Raw genomic sequence first — 13,453 nt, 5'->3', positions numbered from 1 at the left:
CTTTCTGAATCCCTTAGATGTTGTGGGGAAGCACAGATTTCTTTTTCTGATCACTTCGTGTGGGTTGCTGGAAGTGAATATAAAGGACTGGGGCAAGTAGGGAATCTCATGAAAGTCTTAAGAAACACTCATCTATTATATATATATATATTATATATATATATATAACATGCACCATTAACCCCCAAATCGTTAGGAAAAATCTCCGAAGAACAGGTAGCAGAACTCAAAGAGTTATTTTCTTTCTAAGATGTGTCACAATCACCATCAGGCATGTTTCAGACCTGGAACTTTTATTTACCATAGCACCTACTAGCCATTCTTCTAAAACATTTAGAAATGGTAAATAATTTAATCCCCACCTCTGCTTGAATGCTCTAGGGGCGAGGAGGACATCTATTATTGTGTTAATCATATGATGTTACTTGAAAACATTTATTTTGCACCTAGCTTAGGAAACTGAGTAACTGTGAGGTTGGTTTCAAATTTTAGCGAAATAGAATTTATTTTTTTGTGGGCACAGGAACACACCCTGTGATGCTAGGGGCTTTCTCTGACTCTGTGCTTAAGGATCACTTCTAGAGGTACTGGGGGTGGCTCTAGCAATGTGTATGCTTGCGGGCTGAGGATGTAACCACATTCAGCCAGCCGAGTGCAAGGTAAGCAACTTTTACAAACCCCACAGGGTTTCTTTAAATTGTCTGTATAGTCTCCCATCTTGCTGCATTCGAAGGAAAGCTCTGCTTGTAGTCAGAAATCTCTACCTCAAGGTCTCAGCAAGCCTCTACTTCAACTACTAAAATGAATTATACTATGTTCTGTTGTTCATAATAGTTTTTAAACAATAATTTGTTGACTGCTTATACAGTCTCTAACTCCATGGAACAAGAAATCTAGTAGATGCATTTTTAGAAGTGGATCATTTACTAGAAACTCAAGGATGTGTGAGAAAAGAAATTCTGACTTGGCCATCATTAGCAGTTTTATTCATATCATTCTTACCTACCTAATTTCTTTTATTTTAATGTAAATCTTTTGGAGGGGAACTTTGAGGTGTTTGGGACTTGTGGACTTGAGTTTGACTTGTGTTGCAGTTGCTCTTGGTATGTGTAAGAGTTAACATGTGCATTAAAAGTTGTCATGACAACATGTGGAAAAGGGCTGATTATGACATATTTGTGGAAGGTTAACTGATAGCTTAGCAGCCCAGATATGTGGGGGCCGTACAAAAGCATGTATGTGTCGTGAACATCCAGTAGAATCAGTAATTTGAGACCATGGCATATTATTCTGGAAATGGAAGAGCTGATCGAGATGCATTTATGGGTTGGTGTAATATTATAGGGGTATAACTTAGAAGAAGTAATATGTTATTTGAGATATAATTGATATATAACATGACATTGATTTCTGATGTTCAAAAATAATATCTCCGAATGTTGTGCTTGCTATAGTAGTATAGACTTATTTGTTTTTGTAGTACTTGTTCTTTTTGGCATTCTAACATGCATCTGTCTGTACTTCGAATCTTGTCTGTATCTTTAGAGATGTGATGTCCTGACATGTAGCTACACTTTAAAGATGATTCCTGAGACGGAATGATAACACACTGGGTAGGGCGTTTGCCTTGCATGCAGCTGACCCAGGATTGATCACCAGCATCCCGTATGGTCCATCTGTGCACTGCCAGGAGTAATTCCTTAGTGCAGAGCCAGGAGTAACCCCTGAGTATTGCTGGATGTGACTAAAAAAAGCCAAAATACAAATAAATAAAATATAGAGGATTACACCTCTTTAGTAATAATTGGAAAGATATTGCTATTTCATGTATTTCATTTTTCTCATACTACTGTGTTTTTTTCTAGAAAGTCTCTTACTTTCCCTTACCTTGTCATTTTGCTTTGTCTTTATGTACTTAATTTTTAACATTATGTATCTGTAATGTTTAGGCATGATGAGAACTTATTAGTTTCAAGTTTATCAAATTAACCTCATTTAAGCCAAGACTATCACATAGCTCTTGACAAATAAAATGAACAGAAAATAAAATCTACTTGTCTGTTGGGAACCTCCATATGTCTATGCTATTCAGAGTTTGGTTTTGACTCTTGTTCCGTGTTTAACATTACCTTGTGCATTCACCCAGACTTGACTTAGTTTTATGTTCCATCTTTTGTAAAGTTTCCAGGCATTGCATTAACTAACTGTGAAATAGAAATGCTTTATCTATTTTATAAGATAGCTGTGAAGTTCAGGTTATTTAAACCTCCATTATTCATAAAACTAATTGAATAAGTATTGAGTGGGTATGAGTACAGAAATAGTGTCCAGAGAAATAATCCAAAGACACTTAGTCTTTTCACTTAAATAGAAGGGCAAGAGGAGTCTTGACTTTGCCACTTAGCAGTTGTAATTTGAGTAAGCCCGCTAGGGTTTGGTTTCCTCCTTTGAAAAATGGCATTGTGATGGTGCCTACCTCAGAGTTATTGTAAGCATTAAATGAGATCACATGTTTAAAATGCTTAGGTCAGTGCCTATAAGTTACCCCCAAATGGTTATGGTTTATCTATCTTACATCAGGAAAGGAGACTCCAAATCGTCCTGTTTGGGGATTTGGGAAACTTCATTATGCTTAATGTAAGTTTTTTATACTATTATCAGAATGAATAAAAATAATTTGTGACCTTTCTTGCCACAACTTCTCGTAAACTGTTTCAAGATAATCCCATAAATTTAAGTTTGTCTCTGATTAGCTGAATGGGGTTGATGAGTTCAGAGGAGTTCGTGAAAACATTTTCAAGTCTAAAAGTGCTGCTAGAGCAATGTTATGACTATTTTAATTAATAATTACCATTTCGCTAGTGAAAAATTAAATAACTCCCATTTCACTTACTTTCTCTGCCAGTTCTCTATGTATTTCCTGAAATGTGTGGTTTTACAAAATTAGTAGCATAGAGTTAAGATTTTAGCACTTAATGTGGCTCATTAACTGATTCTGAAGAATTCTGTAAGAGCAAATCTTAAAATGTTCTGAACCATGACAGCGTTGTTAACCAGGAAACACTTATTTGGATAGATACTAAATCCTAAGATTCTTAAGAAAATAAGATCTCCTAATTTAACACAAATCTTTTTCTTAGATAAATCGTTTTTGAGGAGCTGGAGGTTATTATTTTTTTAAATTTTTATTGATTCACTGTGAGATATAGTTGCAACCTTTCATGTCTGAGTTATAATCACACAATGATCAAACACCCATCTCTCCACCAGTGCACATTCCCCACCACAATTATCCCCAGTAAACCCCCCACTTCCCATCCTCCCACTGCCTCCATGGCAGACAATATTCCCCATACTCTCTCTCTCCTTTTGGGAATTCTGATTTGCAATGCAGATACCGAGAGGTTATCATGTTTAGTCCTTTATCTACTTTCGGCACACATCGCTGGAGATTATTAAGTGCGAAAAAAGTATACAATTGATTGTGGTTTTAAAATAATGAGAAGAGGGATCTGAGAGATAGTACTGTAGGTAGAATGCTTGAGTTCGATCGCTGGCATCCCATATGGTTCCACTAGCCCGCCAGAAGTGATTCCTGAGTGCAGAGCCAGGAATAACCCCTCAGCACTGCTGGGCGTGGCCCAACCTCTCCTCCTCCGACAAAATAACGAAAAGGAAAACACAGGAAACATCCATCTGCACAGAGTTCAGTTAGGTTAGCTCCTTACCAAGACCTTAGGAAACTATTAATAATAGTTTGGATTTGTATCTTTCCAGACTTTCAGTTTGTGGGTAACCATATTAACAATTATTACTACTATTAATGTTACTAGTCCAAAAGTGTGTTGTAACAGAATGGAAAATAGGACATTGGCGGTGATAAGTTTGTTGACCTCAGTTCAGTTATAAGGGGATGGCTAGTGCACCTAGGCAAAACGGAGAAAATTGTGTTTTAGATTGAAACAGAGAATGCTGCAGGCAGAGCTTGCTTGAGAATGCTCCCTTACACTTTATCCCTTCCCACCGTTTCTTTGTGACACAACGGTAAGTCATTCCAGGGCTAATACAGGATCCAGAGTCCGCTACAGGGAGCGACGGGAGGGCGGGGCTTGGGGCGGGGCGGGATGGGGCGGAGCTAGGGGCGGGGCGGAAGGCTGTTCCTGGACCGCGCGTGTGCCCCCTGCTCTGCCGCTGAGGGCGCCTGCTTTTAAGCGTGAGCTGGGGCTGGAGGCGGCGCGCGTGCGCAGGGGGGCGGTACCCGGCTTGAGGCCGGATGGCGGCAAGTGGTGGTTTTTGTTGGGTTCACCCGGCAGTTATCTGGGCTGCGAGAGAGACAGAGACGGAGTCTCAGAGGTGACTAAGAAAGATTCTTTTCATTAAAAACTTGGATATGGATGATCTCAGCTTCAGGGGCCCCGTGCTCAGGGTGGGAGGGGCGGTGGTGGGAAGTTCGGATCCAGTTCTGCTCTACTTGAAACCCAATGATGTTAGTGATGCTAGGGTTTTAAAGATCACAAGCAGCCCATTGGCCTAAGAGCTTCCTCTTCTCTTTCTTTCCCTCCCTTCTTCATCCCCCCACCAAGCTGATGATGCATCCTTATTTCAACAACCGCCCGAGGAGCATGCCAACTTTCAACAAGGAGGCTTCTTTGCGGACCAGAATATGGCATCGGAGAGCATGGAATTGCATTCGATGTCAACTGCAATCCCCACAGATGGAAACAGCATGAATAGATCCAACAGTGCGCCCATGATCACTGGGCTTGGGTGAGCAGGATTCAGATACTGAAGGAGGCAAACCAGGGAGTGGGTGGCAAAAGCTGGAGACAGTGGCTGCTAGGGTGCCCGTGCCCGCCCCTTTCTGCAGGCAACTCCTTTGCCTTGGTGTGTGGAGGTACCACCCTCAGTCTGCGGGCGAGGGTGGGGGGTGGAGAAGGATAGGTCACTTCAAGGGCGTGGGCACGCCCACCCAGCCCCTGCACATGCTTTACTGACAACTCACAGGGGCCTCGAAGCAGCAAATGATTTGGACGAGGTGAAGCATGCCTTTTTTTCCCCCACTTCCCTCTTTCATCCACTGCTTTGAAGAAACTAAGCAGCCCCATCCTCTCTAGATCTCCGGTGACTTTTCTCAGCTGCTTTGTTACTTCCAGCCTTCCACTCAGCACACTAAGACTTGGGAATCGTGGTCTAGCAAATAGGCCCCGGGAACTTTTTCAGTTGAGTAGAAAAGTGATCGCCTACATTTTGCATTCTCAGTGGCTGAAATTGCTCTCAACTTTGTTCTTGTGTGTGTAAACACTTTTTTTAAAAAAATGTAAAAAGCACAGGTATATTTGTATATAGAAGTAGAGTGTTTTATTTACTTACTTTTATTTTAACTTTTTGGGTCACACCCAGCGTTGCTCAGGGGTTACTCCTGGCTCTGCACTCAGGAATTACTCCTGGTGGTGCTCAGGGGACCATATGGGATGCTGAGGATGGAACCTGGGTCGCCGCATGCAAGGCAAACACCCTGTACTATTGCTGTACTATTGCTCCTATATAGAAATATAATATATCAGTAGAGTTACATTTTTGTGGGCATTTTCCAGGGAGGGAGTTTAGTGGGAATGTTTTAAAAATCTCCTTTTTAGGGTTGAATGAAAAAAAGATCTAGAAACACTGCCACAACTATTGATTACTTGTATTTCTTCCACATGTCTGAAAACTAAAGGTCTCACAAATACGCAAGCTTATTATTTTGGTGTTTGTGACACATTCAGTGGTGTTCAGAGATCACTCCTGTTGGTTCTTAGGGACCATCACATATGCCTAATGAAACGTGTGCAAGACAAGCACCTTACCTGAGATACTTATCTTGCGGGCCTGTAAGCTGATTTCTAGAAATAAAATTTTAAAGTGATATCATGGTTCTTAGATCCCAGAAATATAAAGTTTTCTAATGTATTGTAAAACTATCTGACAAATGCTGTCACTAAGTGTGTTACTAACTTCTCAGTTTTTTGCTGACATCATACCATTTAGTAGTTGGAATTCACAAGTTTTCAAAGAGATAATACACAGGTAGTCATCTGCCTGGTGTACTGCAGTGGACCCTGATTTAAATTCTTGGCTTGGCATGGGGTTCGGCAAAAACCTCCAGGAATGATCCCTGAGCACAGAAGTAAGCCCTAAGCACTGCTGGTCATACCTCCAAAATGAGAGAGAGACAGAAACAGAGACAGAGAGACACAGAGAGAATGCAAAGATCAGATCTACGCATCTTGTTTAATAAAGAAACTGAGACCCTCAAATCTTCAAAATGACAGTGATAGGGATGGTCTAGGAATCTGCATCTGACTCCCAAACTACTGTTTAGTCCAATGCTAATCAACATGTAAACTGGTTATGCAACTTTCTGGTCATTTAGGGTAAGAATACACACATATATATATACAGACATACATACACATATATATGTATATATGTATATATACACACAAACACACATATATATCTTACACACATATATATCTTACACACAGATGTAGACACACACATATATGTGTGTGTCTACATCTGTGTGTATATATGTATATGTATGTTTTGGGACCACACCCCACAATGCTCAGGTGTTACTCCTGGCTCTGCACTCAGGAATTATTCTGGCAGACCATATGGGATGCTGGGGATTGAACCACGTGCAAGGCAAGCATCCTACCCACTATTCTATCTCTCCAGCCCCATAAGAGAGAATATATTGCTACGAAATGAAAAGCAAATTTAGATTGACCAAAAAATACATGTTACTTGTTGGGGCCACACCTGTCAGTGCTTGTGGTACTAAAATTCACTCCAGTCCATTCCTGGGACCCTGGTACACAAAGTATGTGCTCCAGCACTTTAAGCTATTTCCCTAACCAATTCATTTCCTCTTTAGCAGATAGAAGGGCCTGGGTAATAGCTTGGTGGTAGAACACTTGACTTATATGTTTGATGGCCTGGGTTTGATCCTTGATCCTGAAAATAAGCAGATGTAGAAAGAAAGGTGTTGGGGATGACTCTATGTTGTGAGTAAAGGAATTCTTAGGGACCCACTCTGCTAGTGAGAGAAAACTGGGAGAATGTTGGTTTTATTGGAAAACTTTACGACAGGAAAAAAACATAGCATATAGATGATAGACAATACATACTTGAGGAAATATATGGATCCTGTTTTCTTAAGGCTGGGGTAGAGAAACCAGGATCCCTTTCCCAATTCTTATTTTTCGAGGTGGGGGTGAACCACACTAACAGTTCTCATGGGTGTGGTGCCAGGGATTGGGACCCAGGTCAGGCACATGCAAGATAAGTGTCTTAACCCCCTATACTATCTCTTTAGGCCCTCTTTCCCAACGATTCAAGCCTGGAAGCAGCAAGAGACAGAGATCCCATTTATCTGCTTTACATTTAATGTCCTGCCAAGAATTTAGAAATTTGAGCCAGAAAGATAGTACAGCAAGTAAGGCTCTTGCCTTGCAGATTGCTTACTTGGGTTCAGTCTCTGGCACCACATGTGGTCCCTGAAGCAAAATCCAGGTGCGACCCCAAAACAGACAAAGCATTTAGAAGTTTTCACATCAAATTAGATCATAGTTACAAGTGTGGAATCCTATAGCTTGACATCTGAACTTACCTTGACTTAATATCTTGTTGTACGCAGTGAAATTGGCACAGAAAGTTGAGAGACAGATGCATATTTATCTAGTAGAAGTCAAAGATAAAGAAACCACGCACATCATGTGTAAGGACTCCCATATCAATAAGCATGCCTGATGTCAGAGAACTTGCTGAAATGATCTCTCTAAGCCATAGTTAGTGCTATTTAGCAGATTTAGTATGTGATTGGAGGAGCGGCACTGAAGCAAAAAAAAAATTAGAGTAGTCTTCCACTGGGCCTGAGTAGAATTTGCTTATGTACCCTGCTCACTTTTCTTTCTTTTTTTTTTTTGCTTGTTGGGTCACACCCAGCGATGCTCAGGTGTTACTCCTGGCTTTGCACTCAGGAATCACTCCTGGCGGTGCTCAGGGGACCACGTGGGATGATGGGATTCAAACCTGGGTTGGCCGAGTACAAGGCAAATGCCCTACCTGCTGTGCTATCACTCCAGCCCCCCCCCCACATGTTTTCTCTCATATTTGTTGCCTTGCACAGCTCACTAAACGTTGGTTCACTTATTTCAGATAATTCACTAGCTCTGCTTGATGTGCTTCCTATTTCTAAGCACTGTCAACCTCTCTTGCACCAGCATTTACTGAATGTGTTTCTTTCATGTCTACTCTTCAGTACAAGTACCTCTGCTTTGCAGAAGTTTCTGTTCTGTGTAAATCTTCCGTTAATAAAAAACGCCAATGAGTTTTAAAAATACCAGAGTTAAGTAATTAATAAAAATGCCAATGACTTCAAAACATTTTGAACCTTTTGGTTCTTTATACTCTTTTTAGGTCATCTTTTAAATTTAATTTATGAAACTGAGATAATATCACACTGTTTTAGGAGTGCTTTTTCTCACCTCTTCAAAAGAAAATTGTCGAGCTCATGACCCTGGTTCGAATCCCCTGAGCACCACCAGGGGTCACTCCTGAGCACAGAGTCAGATGCCTGAATGCATTGAGTGTGGCCCCAAAACCCCCAACAAAACAAAACAAAACAAAACAAAACAGAAAGTTGTCACGCTATGCCCACCACCAAAGTGCCAAAATCCCTTCATCTCCATCTCTCAGGGCCCCTCCTCCCTTTGGCTGACTTCATTCCAGTGTATACTTTTAGTTCAATTTTAGATATAACTTGATGAAAGGTACTTCTATTTCTCTCGCCATTCTTAGAATTAAAGATTAGGTGTTTGAAGTTTTGAACCTCCTTCCCCCTTTAGACACCACTAAGCCCAGCCCTGCAATCAAACTGTTAATACTGCTACTGTCTCAGTTATATTTGAAATACGAACTATAGCCTGTGGACCCCTGTGAACCTGTTGCTTGGTTTTGTTAAATAAAGTTTTATTAGAGCATGAGCATCAAGACCTTATGTTTACTCATTGTCCATGGCCACTTACCTTCTATAATGGCATAGTTGAGTAGTTAGTTGCAGCAGATGGCCCATAAAGCCCCAAACAGTTACTGTCTAGACCTTTGCAGTGAAACCTTGCCACCCAGCCATTTATTAAACGCATATAACTCTGAATCAAGAACAGCGGTCATGAAGAATGATGTATTGCAGTTTAGACAGCTGCTTACAGATCATTTGATGCAGCATATTGAACATTAACTGTATTATTCAGCCTTTTTTTTCCAAGTCGTAAATAGCACTTAACTCAATTCTAGATATTACCTAAGATTTTATGAATTCAGGTTCAATGATTCATGTTAATTGAAGTGTATGCTGCCTCAATTATTTCTTTCGGTTAGAATCTTACTAAATAAAATCAGCAAAAATCTAAGGAAGACTAGAATTCCCACCTTAGGAATTGTTTCACACAAGCATACAAAAAGATCATGGAAATATATAATCCATTAGTCTCCCTCCAACTATAAATGGCTGCTAGAGGATATGCCTGTTCACATAAGGAAGATGACTAGAACAGGAAGAGGAAATTAGACTCTTAGATAGCCTCATAAAATATTCAGTGATGGAGGAAATGCAAATGACTGTGCTGCAGAAATGACTCACAACTCAAAAAGCTTTACATTTAATAGGGAAATACATATATATGTATACACATATTTAAAGGACTTAAATATATGGAAGAGTGAGGTGTGTGCTTAGGCAGGAGAAGAAAATGATGTTGGAGAAGTGGTGCTTGAGATGGGTTAAATATAGAGGTTAGAGAATATGGAAATGAGGGGAGAGGTTAAATAGCTGGAACAGTATTTCTCATATAAGGAACAGACTTGCAGGCAGAAAATCTGGTCATCTCATGGCTCTGAGATGTCCTTCTACTAACAAGTGCTGATTCTAGGTAATAGTCACATCAACCCATGGATTTAAGAAAGCTCAGTGCAACATACTTAGATAAGTTCTTAGGGGAGGGAAGGGGAAGGGAATTTGGGCCATACCTGACTGTGTTCAGGCCTTACTCATGAGTTTTTGCTCAGGGAACCATATGAGGTGCTAGGGATTAATCCCAGGTAAGTCACATGCAAGTCAAGTGCCTTAAATGCTGTGCTATCTCTCTGGTCCGTAGATATATATTTTTTCTTTTGGGGTCACATCCAGCGATGTTCAGGGGTTACTCCTGGCTCTGCACTCAGAAATTACTCCTGGCGGTGCTCAGGGAACCATATGGGATGCTGGGAATCGAACCTGGGTCAGCCGCGTGCAAGGCAAACGTCCTATCCGCTGTGCTATTGCTCCAGTTCCTAGATATATTTTTTATGTAGTTTCTGATCAATCTTTCCTGGTAAGGACTGGGCAGTACATTGAGATGATTAATCATTCTTTCTTTTATTTTTTTAAAACAAGCTTTCTGTAGATTTATAATGATCTATAAGATTTCAGGAGCACAACTTTTCACCTCAATATGTGCCAGTAGCACACTTTATCCGTTGAAGTTCTAGTTCTATAAGTTTGATTCCCCACTGCCCTTCACCTCTTACACTCTTTCTATATTCCCTCTAGTAACCATATTTTTCTCAGTCTTTCTATTTTTATTATGTTTTGGTGGTTCATTTGCTTTTATTTATATTGTATGAGTGAAACCATCCAGTATTTGTCTCTTTCTGACTTAACTTCACTTAGCTAAATCACCTTGAGTTCCATTCACGTAGTCAGGAAAGGTAAGACTTCATCAAAAATAGCCAAATATAGTCCACTGTGGAGATAAATCACTTACTTTATTCTTCATCCATCGATGGCCTTGAAATTGTTTCCATGTTTTGGCTATGGTTTGTGTTCGAAAAATAACAAGATGTCCTATTATAAAGGAAAGAATAGTGTTGAGAAATGGTGAGACTTTTTTTTTAATTTTTAAATTTATTTATTTTTAATTAGAGAATCACCGTGAGGGTACAGTTACAGATTTATACACTTTTGTGCTTATACTTCCCTCATACAAAGTTCGGGAACCCATCCCTTCACCAGTGCCCATTCTCCACCACCCGTAAACCCAGCGTCCCTCCCACCCTCCCCAATCCCATCTCCCCCCCACCCCACCCTGCCACTGTGGCAGGGCATTCCCTTCTGTTCTCTCTCTCTAATTAGCTGTTGTGGTTTGCAATAAAGGTGTTGAGTGGCCGCTGTGCTCAGTCTCTAGCCCTCATTCAGCCCGCAACTCCCTTCCCCCACATGGCCTTCGACTACAATGTAGTTGGTGATCACTTCTCTGAGTTGCCCTTTCCCCGGAACGTGGGGCCAGCCTCGAAGCCATGGAGTCAACCTCCTGGTACTTATTTCTACAGTTCTTGGGTGTTAGTCTCCCACTCTGTTATACTATATACCATAGATGAGTGCAATCTTTCTATGTCTGTCTCTCTCTTTCTGACTCATTTCGCTCAGCATGAAACTTTTCATGCCCATCCACTTAACTACAAAATTCTTGACCTCCTTTTTTCTAACAGCTGCATAGTATTCCATTGTATAGATGTACCAAAGTTTCCTCAACCAGTCATCCGTTCTGGGGCATTCGGGTTTTTTCCAGATTCTGGCTATTGTGAACAGTGCTGCGATGAACATACATGTGCAGATGTTGTTTCGATTGTACTTTTTTGCCTCTCTGGGATATATTCCCAGCAGTGGTATTGCTGGGTCAAATGGGAATTCAATATCTAATTTTTTGAGAGTCGTCCAAATTGTTTTCCAGAAGGGCTGAACCAGTCGGCATTCCCAATTGGTGAGACTTTTTTAAATGATCTTATTTGGTAGAAAGAAACGGGTAGCAATGTATGTTTGTTTTAAAATTTGACTAGTAGTCCTTATAATCCAAAAGGCTGGAGACAAATTGGGGAGCACTTTAAAAGCCAACTGCAAGAATATAACTGAGGGCCTGAGAAATAGCTCAAAAGGCTGAGCAATCAAGAGGCCCAAGTTTGATCCCCAATCCCCACCCCCAGCACTGCAGGGAATGATCCCTAAGTACAGAGCCTCGAGTATTCTCAGCACAGCTGAATGTGGTTCAAAAACTAACTCAGACTTATTGACTTTGGGGTCATATCCGGTGGTGCAGAGGGCATATGTTAGTTATACATATACAGAATGCAACTGGAATTGACACTATAAAGGAGGTTGTTGAAGGTGCCGGGTAGGAGAGCTAGCTCTTTAGGACAGTTATCCTAGTTATCTCTTAGGTTTCAGTAGGGCAAAGAATAGAGATGCTGTGACAAATTAGACCCTCAGAATTTATGTGAGAGTGAAAAAAATTATTAACTTGGTTTGTCCTAAGGAGTCTTAAAAGTAGGTGATTGATGTAAGTGATACCATGGAAGTCAAGCCTAAAAAATCTGGTACATCATTGGATTAGAAGAGAGGGAAGAAAACATTAAAGTGGCTTTGACCTTGATGAAAATGCCTGGGTGTGGCTGGAGCGATAGCACAGCGGGAAGGGTGTTTGCCTTGCATGGAGCCGACCCCGGTTCCATTCCTAGCATCCCATATGGTCCCCTGTGCACCACTAGGAGTAATTCCTGAGTTCAGAGCCAGGAGTAACCCCTGTGCATCGCCAGGTGTAACCCAAAAAGCAGCAAAAAATAAGGGAAAGAAAAGTACTTGGGAACCTTAATTATTTAGTTATTTATCGGCAACTTCTTGTGAGTCTTCAACTATTTCAAAATAGCGGTTGGGAATGTGGCTCAAACGTAGACTTCATACTTTGCATGTTTTAAGCCCTGGGTTTGATCCTTGGCAACACACACACTTACACAGTTACAAGAAAAAGAAGACATAAATTAAAGGATGACTTCAGGGTCATAAGCTCCAATGGGACTGAGACTAGATATAGAGGCACCATCAACTCTTGAGGGCTTTGCACAAGCATTATTCAACAAGCACAGTGCTTGCATAATTTTAGTCTTGTTGCCAAAGGGAATGTGGCCCAGTGTGGCAACATCTTGCAAATTATCAGTAACCAGTATGAAATCTCAGCATTTCCAATGTGCATGGCTGTAAAAAATATAAATGCGTGCGTGGATGCGGAAGGGATGTGATGATGTGTGTTCTCAGGCTCCCGGGGGCGGCTCTCTCTCTCTCTCCTGCCATTCGCGTTCAGTGCTCTTGAGCTGCTGTGTATGGACTGGATCGAAATGGCTCTTCCTTTGTGCTCCACTTCTGGGTGTGCCGTTGTGCTCTCTTCTGTCTCTCTATCTCTGACTGTCTCTGTCGTCTCTCCTCTGGTCTCTTCCAACCTCTTTCTGTCTTTGTCATCTCTCCTCTCATCTCTTCCGATCTCTCTCCCGATCTCTCTGTCCAGAGCCCTTCTGCTTCTCTCTCTGGAGCCCTTTGCTC

This window comes from Sorex araneus, chromosome X (assembly GCF_027595985.1).
Source record: "Sorex araneus isolate mSorAra2 chromosome X, mSorAra2.pri, whole genome shotgun sequence".
Classification (NCBI taxonomy): domain Eukaryota; kingdom Metazoa; phylum Chordata; class Mammalia; order Eulipotyphla; family Soricidae; genus Sorex; species Sorex araneus.
This window is presented reverse-complemented; position numbering follows the sequence as displayed.